Source organism: Oryctolagus cuniculus, chromosome 6 (genome assembly GCF_964237555.1).
Source record: "Oryctolagus cuniculus chromosome 6, mOryCun1.1, whole genome shotgun sequence".
In the NCBI taxonomy this organism is placed as follows: domain Eukaryota; kingdom Metazoa; phylum Chordata; class Mammalia; order Lagomorpha; family Leporidae; genus Oryctolagus; species Oryctolagus cuniculus.
The window spans coordinates 98,284,178-98,297,000 of NC_091437.1; the positions used below are offsets into that span (position 1 = coordinate 98,284,178).

Consider the following 12,823-nt stretch of genomic DNA (forward strand, 5'->3'; position numbering starts at 1 on the left):
CCTAGTCTAATCATAAGAAAATCATCAGATAAAACCCAGTTGAGGGATATTCTGCAAAATACCTGGCCAACATACCTCAAAAGTATTAATTACTAAAAACAAAGTCTCAGAAACTCTCCCAGCCAAGAGGGAGCCTCAGGAGCAAAGATGACTCAATGTAATGTGATCTTCTGGATAGGATCCCAGGGCAGAAAAAGGATATTTGGTAAAAACTAAATAAATCTGAATTAAGTGTGGATTTTAGTTCATAATAACATGTCAACATTGCTCCAGTAATTATAATAAATGCATCATATCTATGTAAAATGTTAATATTGGGGCAACTCTAGTACAGAGGATGGAGGACCACATACTATATTTGCAAATTCCTTATAAATCTAAAACTTTTTAAAAAGCAGTGCTTATTTTTAAAATTGCATTTAAAGCAAAAGAAATGGCAAAAGACTTGGGCCAATACTGCATCAAGTTGGACAGATACATTGCAAAGGAAAAGATGCCCAGTGCCTTTGTTCATTAGGGAAATGTGAATTAAAACCACAATTACTATTATTACACAATATCTGATAACACAATACCCACAATGCCAAATGCTGCTGAAGACGCGGAGCAGCTGAGGCTTCCATACTCCATGTGGATATGAAGATTGTCACAGCCACTTCTTGAGCTTTGGCACCTTCCTTCAATGGGGGAATAAATGAATAACTGTTCTCTGTCCATGCAATGGAATATTACTCAGTCATAAAAGTTAACAGACTGTTGATATATAAAAGTTGATGAATCTTAAAGATTATGCTCCTGAATGAAACAAAAGCTAGAATCCAAAGATTGCACACAGTAGGATTCCATTTACATGAGGTTTGCTAAGATGAAACTTTAGTGATGGACATCAGAGCAGTGGTTTCCAGAGGCCAGCATGAGGAGAGGATGTGAGTGCAAAGTGATGGGATGCTGTGGGATATGGAGCTTTTCTGTATCCTGATTATGGTAGTGGTAATATGAACACACACACTGAAATCTAATAGAACTGTGCATTGAAGCAAAAGAAAACTCATTGTGCAAGTCTTCATTAAAATGCTTAAGAGAAGGAGTGGCCTTGTGGCACAGCAAGTTAAGCTGCCAACTGCAACACCAGCATCCAATATCTGATTGCTGGTGTGAGTCCTGCAGCACTGCTTCTGATCCAGCTCCTTGCTAATGTGCCTGGAAAAGCAACAGAAGATGGCCCAAGTCTTTGGGCCCCCTGCCACACAAGTGGGAGACATAGGTGGAGTTCCTGACTTCATCCTGGCACCGCCCTGAAGTGAACCAATGGATGGAAACCTCTTTCTGTCTGTCCATCTCTCTTGCTGTCACTCTGCCTTTCAAATAAATAAAATATGTCTTTAAATAAATGCATAAGAGAAAGATGCACTAGGAGATGAGCTCATCTCTATGACAACAAGCTTTCCTGAAAAATGGTCCTTCTAAAGCAGAAAAGCCTGAGGCTGCAGCATGCAGAAGCAGAGGCAGAGACACATTTATGACCTTTGTGCAAAGATGCTGTCCTGGAAGGGGTGCCAAACACTCAAAGGTTATTTAGGACATCACAAGTAACTTCTTGTGTTGATATTTGGGTGGGTAAAATTCCTACCACTCAAATGTGAGCCAAAAAGTGTGTAGTCCATGCTATCATGGTTTTCCCAAGTTCATTATTCAGCTAATAAATCAAAGCCTCTAAAAATTTTCCAGTATGTCCCTCAAGGAAGTTTGATCTGGGTACTTCTATGTAAGTTTTATATCCATTGGGCTTCTGTAAGAAATACTCACAGCTATTGTTTAAAGACATCTGCACTGAATATTGAACAAGATCTTTCAGCATATGGCTGTATGTACTTACCTCAGTTCAACACTGGTGTTGCAAAGATATAGCTGCCCATGGATTCAGCTAAAGGTAATAGGCTAAATAAAGTAAAAAGGGTAATAGACACATGAGTATTACAACTATTTCCTAGGAAAATTACTTTATAGTGTTAGGAAAAAATTGTTCATATTATTTGAATTATTTGCACTGCCACAGTGTCAAGACTATTTATAGATTCACTGGTCTAGATGGGAATTAAAATTTTAAATGTCTGTTTGGGGAATTATTTTTACATAAGTAAACCAGAATTACCTCTTGGTAATTATATATCTTTTAGGAGTTTTTAGTGTACATAATACTTACACAGTCTCAACAAAGTGAAAAACACACAGAACCTCCACACTGGCTAGGCCAGGACCCCTTAGGCCAGGCTACCTGGCCTCAGCAATAGAACAGAGGATTGGAACTGAAGTGAATGAGTCAAGACAGCATGTCTGTCCTCTCTCATGAGATTCTAAGTACATCAAGAACAGGAGTGGGGCAAGCACTGTGGCTTATCCAGTTAAGCCACCACTTTGGACACTCATATCCCATACTGGAGTGCTAGTTTGAGTCCCAGCTACTCTGAACCTCTGATCCTGCTTCCTGCTAATTCCCCTGGGAAGGTTCCAGGTGATGGCCCAAGTACTTAGGTTCCTGCCACCCATGTGGAAGACCTGGTTGGAGTTGTAGGCTCATGGCTTCAACTTGACCTAGCCCTGGCTGTTGTGGACTTCTGTCCAGTGAACCGACAGATGAAATATGTATCTCTGTGTCTTCTTCTCTCTCTGCCACCCTGCCTTTCAAATAAATAAATATCTTTTTAAAAAGAGGGAGGAATATAGGAGGGTATTTTTGCTGAGAGAAAATATTTGCAATCACCAAATCTAGGGAAAGACTTATATTCAGAATTTATAAAGAATTCTTAAATACAAACAACAAAGAGAAAACATTTCCTGTTGAAAAGTTAAGTGGAATAAGGAGAGCTTGAGTTCCCCAAGTTTGCCATAGCAACTGACACCTAAGAAATGTTGGTTGGATCAATAATTAAATCCTCTGCTAGGAGCTTTATATAACCAAAGTGGGACTCATGGTGGAGCACTTGTCAAGTAGAGTAGTTACAAGGATCCCCCCAGCTCGAACAGAATACCTGTGTTTAAAAGGCTTTATTAATAGCCTGGGAAAAGCAGTGGAAGATGGTCCAAGGACTCCCACGTGGGAGACTTAAAAGCTACTGGCTCCTCGTTTCAGCCTGGCCCAGCACCGGCCATTGCATCCATCTGGGGAATGAACCAGTAGATAGAGGGCATCTTTCTCTCTTGCGCGCGCTCTCTCTCTCATAAATAAATAAATCTTTAAGAAAAACTGTAGTCATTGATTAGTTACCAGAGAAATGTAAGAGACCTAGTTACTAACATCTCAAGCAAGATTTGTACCATCAGTAGCCTGAAGCTATCATCATACCCAGGAGGCAGCAAGCCACAAGAAGCTGATGAGTCTTAGAGGCTGGGGTGACTTGACTACACTCCAAGGTCTCCCACTTAGTAGGATACACCTTAGTGATACCATTGATGCTTCTGAGCCTTGGTTTCCATGGAGGTGATATTACCTATGGCACAAGGTTGATGTGAAGATGAAAGAGAATTATATATATATATAAAAGCCAGTGAAAATAAATATTTGGAAAGAATCATGCATGTATTTATTTAAAAAAAAACTTCCTATTTAAAGATTTTATTTTATTTATTTATATTACAGAATTACAAACAAAGAGAAGAGATCTTCTATCCACTGATTCACTCCACAAATGGCCACAATAGTTGGGACTGAGTCAAGCCAAAGCCAGGAACCTGGAACTTTGTCTGGCCTCCCGAGATGGGTGGCAGGGATCCAAACACTTGGGCCATCTTCCACTGCTTTCCCAGACATGTTAGCAGGGAGCTCGAATGGAAGTGGAGCAGCCAGGATATAACTGGATGCCATCATCACAGGTGCCACAATGCTGGCCCTGTGCATGGTTTTCTTTTTTTTTTTTTTTTTAAGATTTATTTATTTATTTGAAAGTCAGAGTTACACAGAGAGGGAAGGAGAGGCAGAGAGAGAGAGAGAGGTCTACTATCCGCTGGTTCACTCCCCAAATGGCTGCAACCACCAGAGCTGCCCTGATCCAAAGCTAGAAGCCAGATGTTTCTTCCAGGTCTCCCAAGCAGGTGCAAGGGCCCAAGGACTTGGGCTATCTTCTACTGCTTTCCCAGGCCATAGCAGAGAGCTGGATTGGAAGTGGAGCGGCCAGTCTCAAACTGGCACCCACATGGGATGCCAGCACTGCAGGAGGCAGCTTTATCTGCTATGCCACAGCGCTGGCCCCACTGTGCATGATTTTTTTAAAAAAAATTGCAGCAAAATAAACTTAACAGGGCTAGAGTTTGGTACAGTGGTCAAGATGTCACTTGAGACACCAGCATCCCAAATCAGAGTGCCTGGATTGGAATACTGAAACTGCTCTCAATTTCAGCATCCCACTAATACACACCCTGAGAGGCAGCAAGTACTTGGATCCCTACAAACCATATGGGAGACCCAGATTGAGTTCCAGGATCCTGGCTTCAGCCTGGCTCAGCCCCAGGTGTTGTAGGTATTTGTTGAAAAAATCAAATCAAAGGAAAATCTCTTTTCATCTATCTATCTGTCTCTCTGCCTCGCAAATAAATAAATAAATAAATTTTAAAATAGTAAAAAATAAAAGTCTATGTTTTAATTCCATTTTCCAGGAATTTAATGAGGTGCTCTCATAATATCCACTCATTAAATGGTATCTTAGACCATTTATAAAGCAATAGACTGCAAGGAGCTATTTAACGCCAATATCTGCAAGGAAGTATATTTTTAAAGAAATCCATTGCAGGGCTGGCGCTGTGACTCAGTAGGCTAATCCTCCACCTGCGGCACCCCGGGTTCTAGTCCCATTCAGGGCACCGGATTCTGTCCCGGTTGCCCCTCTTCCAGGCCAGCTCTCTGCTGTGGCCCGGGAAGGCAGTGGAGGATGGCCCAAGTGCTTCGGCCCTGCACCTGCATGGGAGACCAGGAGAAGCACCTGGCTCCTGGCCTCGGATCAGCGCGATGCGCCGGCCGCAGCGGCCATTGAGGGGTGAACCAATGGAAAAGGAAGACTTTTCTCTCTGTCTCTCTCTCTCTCTCTCTCTCTCTCACTGTCCACTCTGCCTGTTGGGGAAAAAAAAAAGACAGACAGAAAGAAATCCATTGCAGATATCCCATATCTGCAGGGAGCAGTGAGTAAACCTCTGACATCTGCGTTGTGTAGACTTCTGCCAGGGAAGTGGAAAGAGACTACAAGTGGTTGGAAGGGTAACTGACCCCAGGGGAAGAAAGGCACAGGGGGATGGCGGAAGGGAGTTCAGATTAGTGAATAGTAAACCTTGATTCAGAGGGTTCCTGGGCTAGAAAGGATCTAAGAGTTCCTGTGCCTCTGACAATGGATGGTAACACCTAGTATAGCCCTGCCCTTTTGGCTGTCATAACACAGTACCACAAACTATAGATCAAAAACAACAGAAACAGTGCCACACAGTCCTGGAGGCTAGAAGTCTAAAATCAAGATGTTGACAGGACCATTCTTCCTCTGAAAACTGTAGAGGAATTTTCCCCTGTGTCTTCTTGACTTCTGGTTGTTTGTCCCAGTCATTGGCATCCTATAGTTTATAGTGGCATCCTTTAGCTTCACATGGCATTCTCCCAGTGTATCTTCACATTGTTTTCCTTTTGTGCATGTCTGTCTCTCTTTACAAATTTCCCATTTTACAAAGATACAAGTCCAGTTGGATTAAGGCCCATGATCATGATGTCACTTCAGCTCCATTAGCCTTGTAAGGACCATATTTCCAAACAAGGTCACATTCTGAAATGCTGGGGTTAGGACTTCAATATATCTTTTTAGGGATCATAGTTCAGTCTGTCACACCTGGCTTTATTGCATAGAAATATTAGTTGTCATCTTGTACCCAATGTGCTTAGAATGCGCTGCTTGTTTTTTAAAGTAAATGTTCTGTCTTTCTTGAGCAAGAGAAGTGTTCCATTCTTGAAAGCTCAGTGAAACTGAAAACCATTCATCATATGACCACACTTTCCACAACATCTTCACATGTGCAGTGTAAAGTGTTAAGCAGAGAGACAGGCTGTGGGAATTGACAACACATTTGTCATGCAGAGGTAAGAAGGCAGTTAGGAAACTATGTCCAGGAGTGCTGCCCAGCTGAGAAAAACTGACTGCTGTAGCTCTCAGCAGCTGTACACGTGATGCCATCCTCTGGCTACAACTACCAGGAAATTCTGGGTCTTTTCACAATGTATTCAGACACTCTTAGTCTTACCCAGGTGAAGTCTTATACAGGTATGCTGTGTCACATGAAAAAACTGGGGCTTTTGTAGCAAAGAACTGATGCAAAGACATATAGACAATAGACATAGACATTCTTGACCTTGGTCCACATTTGAACCACCTGGGGAGTTTGTGGAATTCCAATGTGTAGCTCTATCCCAGGCTGATTACAACATATTTTAGGGAGTTGAGACCTAAGCATTAGTATTTCATTAAAGCTCCCTAAGTGAATTTCATGTTTTGCCCAAAGTTAAAAACCACTGATATAATGGGATACATAGGTAGAGGAAAGAAGCTATATTATTTACCTAACTTTAGCATCTGACCTAACCTAGAGCTGGGCTTGCAAGTCTCAAGTCAGGTAAGAGAGGTTAAGAACAGCAATAGTGATGGAAGGGTGGGGAAACTGAGCAATGGGGAAGTTAGCCCCAGCATAGCTTTGATACATTCAATAGGGAGTCGAGGAGAGGAGGGGTCTTTGTGAAGCCAAGATTTCAGATGCCCTGAAATTAGTATAAGGAAGGCAGAAAGAGAAAAACCATGATTTTGGATTTGGACATGTTGATGTCATGCTTCTAGAACTATCCAGGTGGCATTGGCATATGTCAGAAGAGAGGTGGGCCAAAGATATTGTTTGGAAATCGTTGTCATGAATTGGTACTTCAAGACTTGGAAGTCAATGAAAGTTATCTGGGGAGAGCAGGTAGAATGGGAATAACAGCCCTGGGGAGCACCTATGTGCCAAAATGGAGGGCAGAGGAAAAAGGACCAGCAAAATGATAGAGGTGTTAGAAGGTCGAGAGAAAAACCATGAGAAATGTCACAAAAGGCAAAGGAGCAGACAGTTTCAAGAATGGGACTAATTAACTGGTAGACGCTGTCCAGGTAGCATTGTCAGGTGCTCAGGAACTAGTGTCAATGAAGAGATTGACACTCCCAAGGGAGATCATTTGGATACACGCAGGGAGGGAAATCCAGGGATGGTAGATTTTTTAGCACAAGGGATGTTCTGTGTGTGTGTGTGTGTGTGTGTGTAGACAGAAAGTTTGTCTTAAGAAGTTTGGCTTAAGAAAATTATAGTATAAAACAGTATGAACCTTTCCTTGAGGAAGGCCTGGGTTGATGCAGTGGGAGATGATGCTGAAGTTTTGGTACCAAGAGCAGAGGAAAAGGAGACATTCAGGAATAGAGCCAAGGAATGAGTGTTAACCAAATTCCAAGAAATTTCAAAGTCAAAAGAATTGAGTGGTCTTCAAGTACAAAAATTACAAACGAAGCCAAAATTATGCACAAATCCAAGACCATGCATGATATGGAAGGGAAAACAAAGATTGGTAAAGAAGAGCCCTGGGAGCTGAGAGAAGTTTTTGTTAGCCATCACCTGGGCCAGCTAGATCAGCTTAAAGAAAGTGTGATTCAGAAAGTTGAGAGACAACCCATCACAGAGCCACTCTTTCTTATCTGAGCAAAGCAGGAGCTGTGATGTCTGTTGAGAGCAAAAAGCAACAGGAGTTTGGTAAGGAGGCTGGAGAACAATGACGAAGTTCTAGAATGGCCAGGGAGGAGACTAGAAAAGGAAGCTAAACAAAGATGTGTAAAAGAGTGGTTTGAAACTAGAGATTAGGAATTGTTGTGGCACTGGTCCTCATCTTTGAGTTATTATCTCCATTTATGCTTTGCAGTTTGTGTTATAACAGAATAAAGAACATTGTGAGATAGATCCTGCTGGGCAGGTGTGCCTGAAAACCCTGGCATTCATGGGGACTGCAAAAAAGATCAAGCCAAGTAGATGCAAAAGAAATGTTTATAAACATAGCTATAAAAGCAGCCATACAATTATATAGCTAATGAATGACTCACAATTATGCAAAATTAACCTAAGCCTGTTTTTAGATGGCACTTTTCCAATTTCTAAGAGTAAAAGCTCCTGAATCCTCCATTCAGGAAGATCCTCTTGCTCCATTACTTGACTCAAACCTGATCGTTTCCATCTCCTTCTCAAAAGAAGGGTGTTTTGCTCTGTTCTCATGGTTGCACAGTTCCCAGGTAGACAGAGAAGCAGCTGCAGTTCTAGAAGTACTTTGACAGTGACTACATAATATTTCATTAGGGATCAAATTGGCACTTATTGAAAACTCAGGGCCCACGATTTGGTATTTTTTTTTTTACCAAAAGATCACTGGTTATTTCCCATGGGCATTCCATTAATGGAGAAAAAGCAGAGCTCCACGAACTAACCTGGTTTGACATTTACTTAAAATATGCCAACTGTTATTTATCTGGATTACTTTATTATGTGCCCTAGCTCTGCTGGATAATTAAAGGGCAGCTGGAGAATCAGGATAAAATCTTGCCAATATGTTTCAATAATAACTCTTAGGAGGACCCTCTCTTTTATTTAATGAACTTAGCATGAACTAATGAGTGTGTTGTTCAGGGGCTGTAGGGGGATGGAGTAGGGGCACAGGGGAAGGTTGAATTCCCTCTTTTTTTTAAAAAAAAAAGAGCCTTGTTTATTGCAGTCTATAAAAAAGTTAAAGGAATAGAGAGAAGGATATGAGTTTTTCAATTTTAATAGAAAAAGATTGGTTCTTGGATCACTTACTCTATTTTATGATGTTATATTGCATTATAAAATATGAGAATTCACCCTAAGCAAAAAATAATGCCATATCTCTATATTTATTGGAAATTAAGGCATAAAATATCCTGGTGAGAATTTATAGGGGAAAAACTGGATAATCTTGGAAGAATCCTGCAAAGGAGTATGCCTCTTGTAGGAACTCAATAAATATTAACAAATGGTCATCAGAATTTAAATTTGGTTCTCTGCTCCAAGTCTGCTTCCTTCTTTCTTCTACTATGGTTACTAAAATTGGGCCACCACAGTGTGTCAGGCTTTCAGTAGAACTTAAACTTGTGTGTCTAGGTGGAATGAATTAATGAAACTCTAACATGACTGATGTGGAATGCTGGGATACACATTGACCATTAAAGTGATAAGAAGCATAGATCCCTTTCCTTGTAAGAAATGACTACTAGAGCTTATGAGATAGAGGTAGAGTTTTGCCCCGTTCTGAGTGACATCATCATGGCAAGATGGCAGAGCAGTCATCATTCCTGGTAGGATTCACTAGAAGCCCTTCTAGAATAGGTCTATTCTCAATATTGAGGTGATGACTAGATTCCTGATTGAAGTAACAGTAAAGTCAGGGTCCTGATGGAAAAGCTACTGGGACTTGGATAAGGTCACCAATGTTACTGGCAGAAGTAAGCGAGTTCAGTGTGTTTCAGGAGGTAGCACCTGGAATTTGGACAGCCTCCTTCTCACACAAATGAATGGATGACCCACATAATCAGCCTACATGCATGCCTTTACTTGATCTTGCTTTTTTTCCTTTTCTGGGGCTTCAAAAGATCTCCTTTACAAAGATGGAGGCAAACTGGTATAAGGAGGAGCCCAGATATCATAGGAAGTCTGACTTTTCTGAGCCAGTCCACCCCCTTGAATCCCAGCCTCAGCACTGACTCCCTGTGCAGATGTAAGCAGAGGCATTGACTTCTCCAAGCTTCCATTCTTCTAACCTGCCAGGCCACTGTGAGCATTAAATGAGGTAATGTATGAAGAATCTAAGACATGATAATTTAGTAAATTCCTCTCTTCCCCATTCATGAGTAAACATTCCAACATCCTAGGCAGGCCTGAACTGATATCCCTCATTTTTAAGTTAAATCAAGTAAGGGATTCCTTTGCCCAATGTCTCACAACATGGTTCTCAAACTCAGTCCCTGGACCAGCAGAAACAGCATCACCTGGGATCTCAGACCCCATCTGAGACTACTGAATTAGAAACTTGTGAGCTGGGACTTGGCATTCTCTGCCTCACTAAACCCTCCTACTGACTCTGATAAAAACTATTGCATTAGGATACATTAGTTTAGTAATTCACAGTGTACAGCAGGTATAGAACTCAGCGGCTGCAGATAACCAGATAATACAGACTCATCTTTACCTACTAGATTCACCTGCTATGAGCGGTATTTTTTTTTTTTTTGACAGGCAGAGTGGACAGTGAGAGAGAGAGACAGAGAGAAAGGTCTTCCTTTGCCGTTGGTTCACCCTCCAATGGCCACCGCGGCCGGCGCGCTGCGGCCGGCGCACCACGCTGATCCGATGGCAGGAGCCAGGAGCCAGGTGCTTTTCCTGGTCTCCCATGGGGTGCAGGGCGCAAGCACCTGGGCCATCCTCCACTGCACTCCCTGGCCACAGCAGAGGGCTGGCCTGGAAGAGGGACAACCGGGACAGAATCCGGCGCCCCGACCGGGACTAGAACCTGGTGTGCCGGCGCCGCTAGGCGGAGGATTAGCCTAGTGAGCCGCGGCGCCGGCCCATGAGTGGTATTTTACTTTGAGTTGCACTGAGTTGACCTCAAGTGAAATCCACATCATACTGGTCTTGGACTTGGGACCAACAGTAATTTCCAAAATTCTTCTACTGTGAGACCATGTGCTTTATCACATATCTTTTTAAAAGGCTTGAGAAACAAACAGAACCCATTACCTCCTTGTTGCATGAAGCCAGTTCTTAGTGGACTCCATCACCTCCTCTTTCCAGCTGTTTGGTGACCGAATAGCAAAGTGGTCACAGCGTAACATGGGATGCTTTCAACTGTTGCAAAACTTCAGAGTCTCAAAAGCAGTAGTGATGTCCACAACAGCCTGGAGAACAAGCTTCCAATTGTCTTTAATAATTTAGCCTGGAGATTGTGGGGATCTGGGTCAATCTTCAATTTCTGACTTCCATGGTCCAGAACTGAGGCAGGCTTTGAGAAGACATTCTCCCACTATCTGCACTTAGCCATGAGGGCCCTGCATTGGGTGCTGCCTCAGTGTGAACATCAAAACAATTCCTCAGCAGGTATCTGTCATACTTTCATTAGTTATACACCTGTTCCCTCTTTCTACTATTCTTTCAGTGGAAGAGAAAAACAAAATACAGCCTTGAGCTTGAAACACATGCATTCACAAGTGATCCCCTTTAAATAATACCCAAAGAGAGTTAGAAAACAAAATAAGCTCTTTCTGTCTTGTATACACAGTGACCACGAAAGGATAAGCATTGTTCTGTCAAGGTCCAACACTTGCCAGCATGATTGCTGGAACCTTCAGGGAAGAGAAATTGTGTTTATAATGAGAAGAAAATGGATTAATCAAAACTCTAGCCTTCAGTTGTCAGCACTAGAATACAGTATGTCAATTGGAATATGAGGTGGCTTTGACAATGCCATCTTGCGTGCTTTAGTCCTATTTGGAGCAACCTGATTTAAACAATGATTTTCTGTGCAGCAAATGAATGCACACCAACCAAACCCATTAGCTATGAAAGTTGTGGCATTGATTTTAGAATAAAACCCTGTTGCAAAAGAAGGAAATAATATTCTAATATCTTTTCAGCCGACAGCCTGTACACATGCAGGAGAGATCTTGCAAAGGGCAAGTAATGTGTCTGTCTTAACTGCAGACTACAGACTCTAGTCTATGAGATTGCCAGCAGTTAGATGCAAATTAAAAATCTAAAAAAAAAAATGGTTTAAATTGGCATTACATCCTGGATTTAGAGTTATTTATATTTCTGTAGGTTCTTTGTAGAATACAAAACACTACCTACTAATGGATTGTTCTAAGTAATGCCATGACACTACCGAAAAGTAGTATGCAATCATATCACCAAAGTTACATTAGGAACCCATCTCAATTTACCGCCTGCTTCATGCAGATGTGACTTTATGACAATGTCAATGAACAGGGAAGGGGCCCTATGGGTTTGAGGTCACAGCTTTCAAGTTTTCCAGGCATGAATGATACCATTTCTGGACCCAGTCCCAGTATGGGACAAATAATCATAATATTTCTCAAAAAAAAAAAAAAGAGAGAAGAAAATAATTTTAATGGAATTCCTCTTAGAATCCTCTGCCTCCTGATAGTCCTCTTTCAAGACACTGATTTTTTTTTTTACATCTGGCAATAAATTAAAAAATATACCTTTCAAAAATCCAGTTCCTTAAATGGGAATTGGGCTGGTGCTAAACTCTCTGGATTCATGACTGAGGCATGTGTAGGGTAGGAGTCATTAATGCAGTTAATGCATGTGCTTAGAGATGAAACCCAAGGGGAAAGCTACCATTTGATTGTGGTTATTTAACAATCAGATTTCTGTTTCTCAAAACCAGTTCAGCATGGACAAGAGAAATTGATTGTGCAGTGGTAAAGTCAGTGGTTTCTGATGATAAAAAGGATCGCCTTAACATTTACCAGGTAGATGGTAGGGTCATCAAAGTTCTGTGCTGCCTGGCACAACATAAGTGTGCAGTAAGTTTATGTTAAGTGGTTAAGTGCCAAGAAGAATGTATCATGAGCTTAAATGGTAAGTCCCACTGTAAAGGCCTGTGCATAGCAGTGTTGGAAAACACAAGCTTCCCAGGGAAGGTGATACCTAAAGAAGGAACAGAGCTTTAGAAGGAAGACAGACGAGGAATGGCATTCTAGGC

The 12,823-nt window shown here is 41.7% G+C and overlaps 1 protein-coding gene across 3 annotated transcripts in view; it reads left to right on the plus strand.

Moving 5' to 3' along the window:
- KCNB2 (potassium voltage-gated channel subfamily B member 2) overlaps positions 1-12,823 on the plus strand; it is a 476,202-nt gene that overhangs the window by 238,895 nt on the left and 224,484 nt on the right.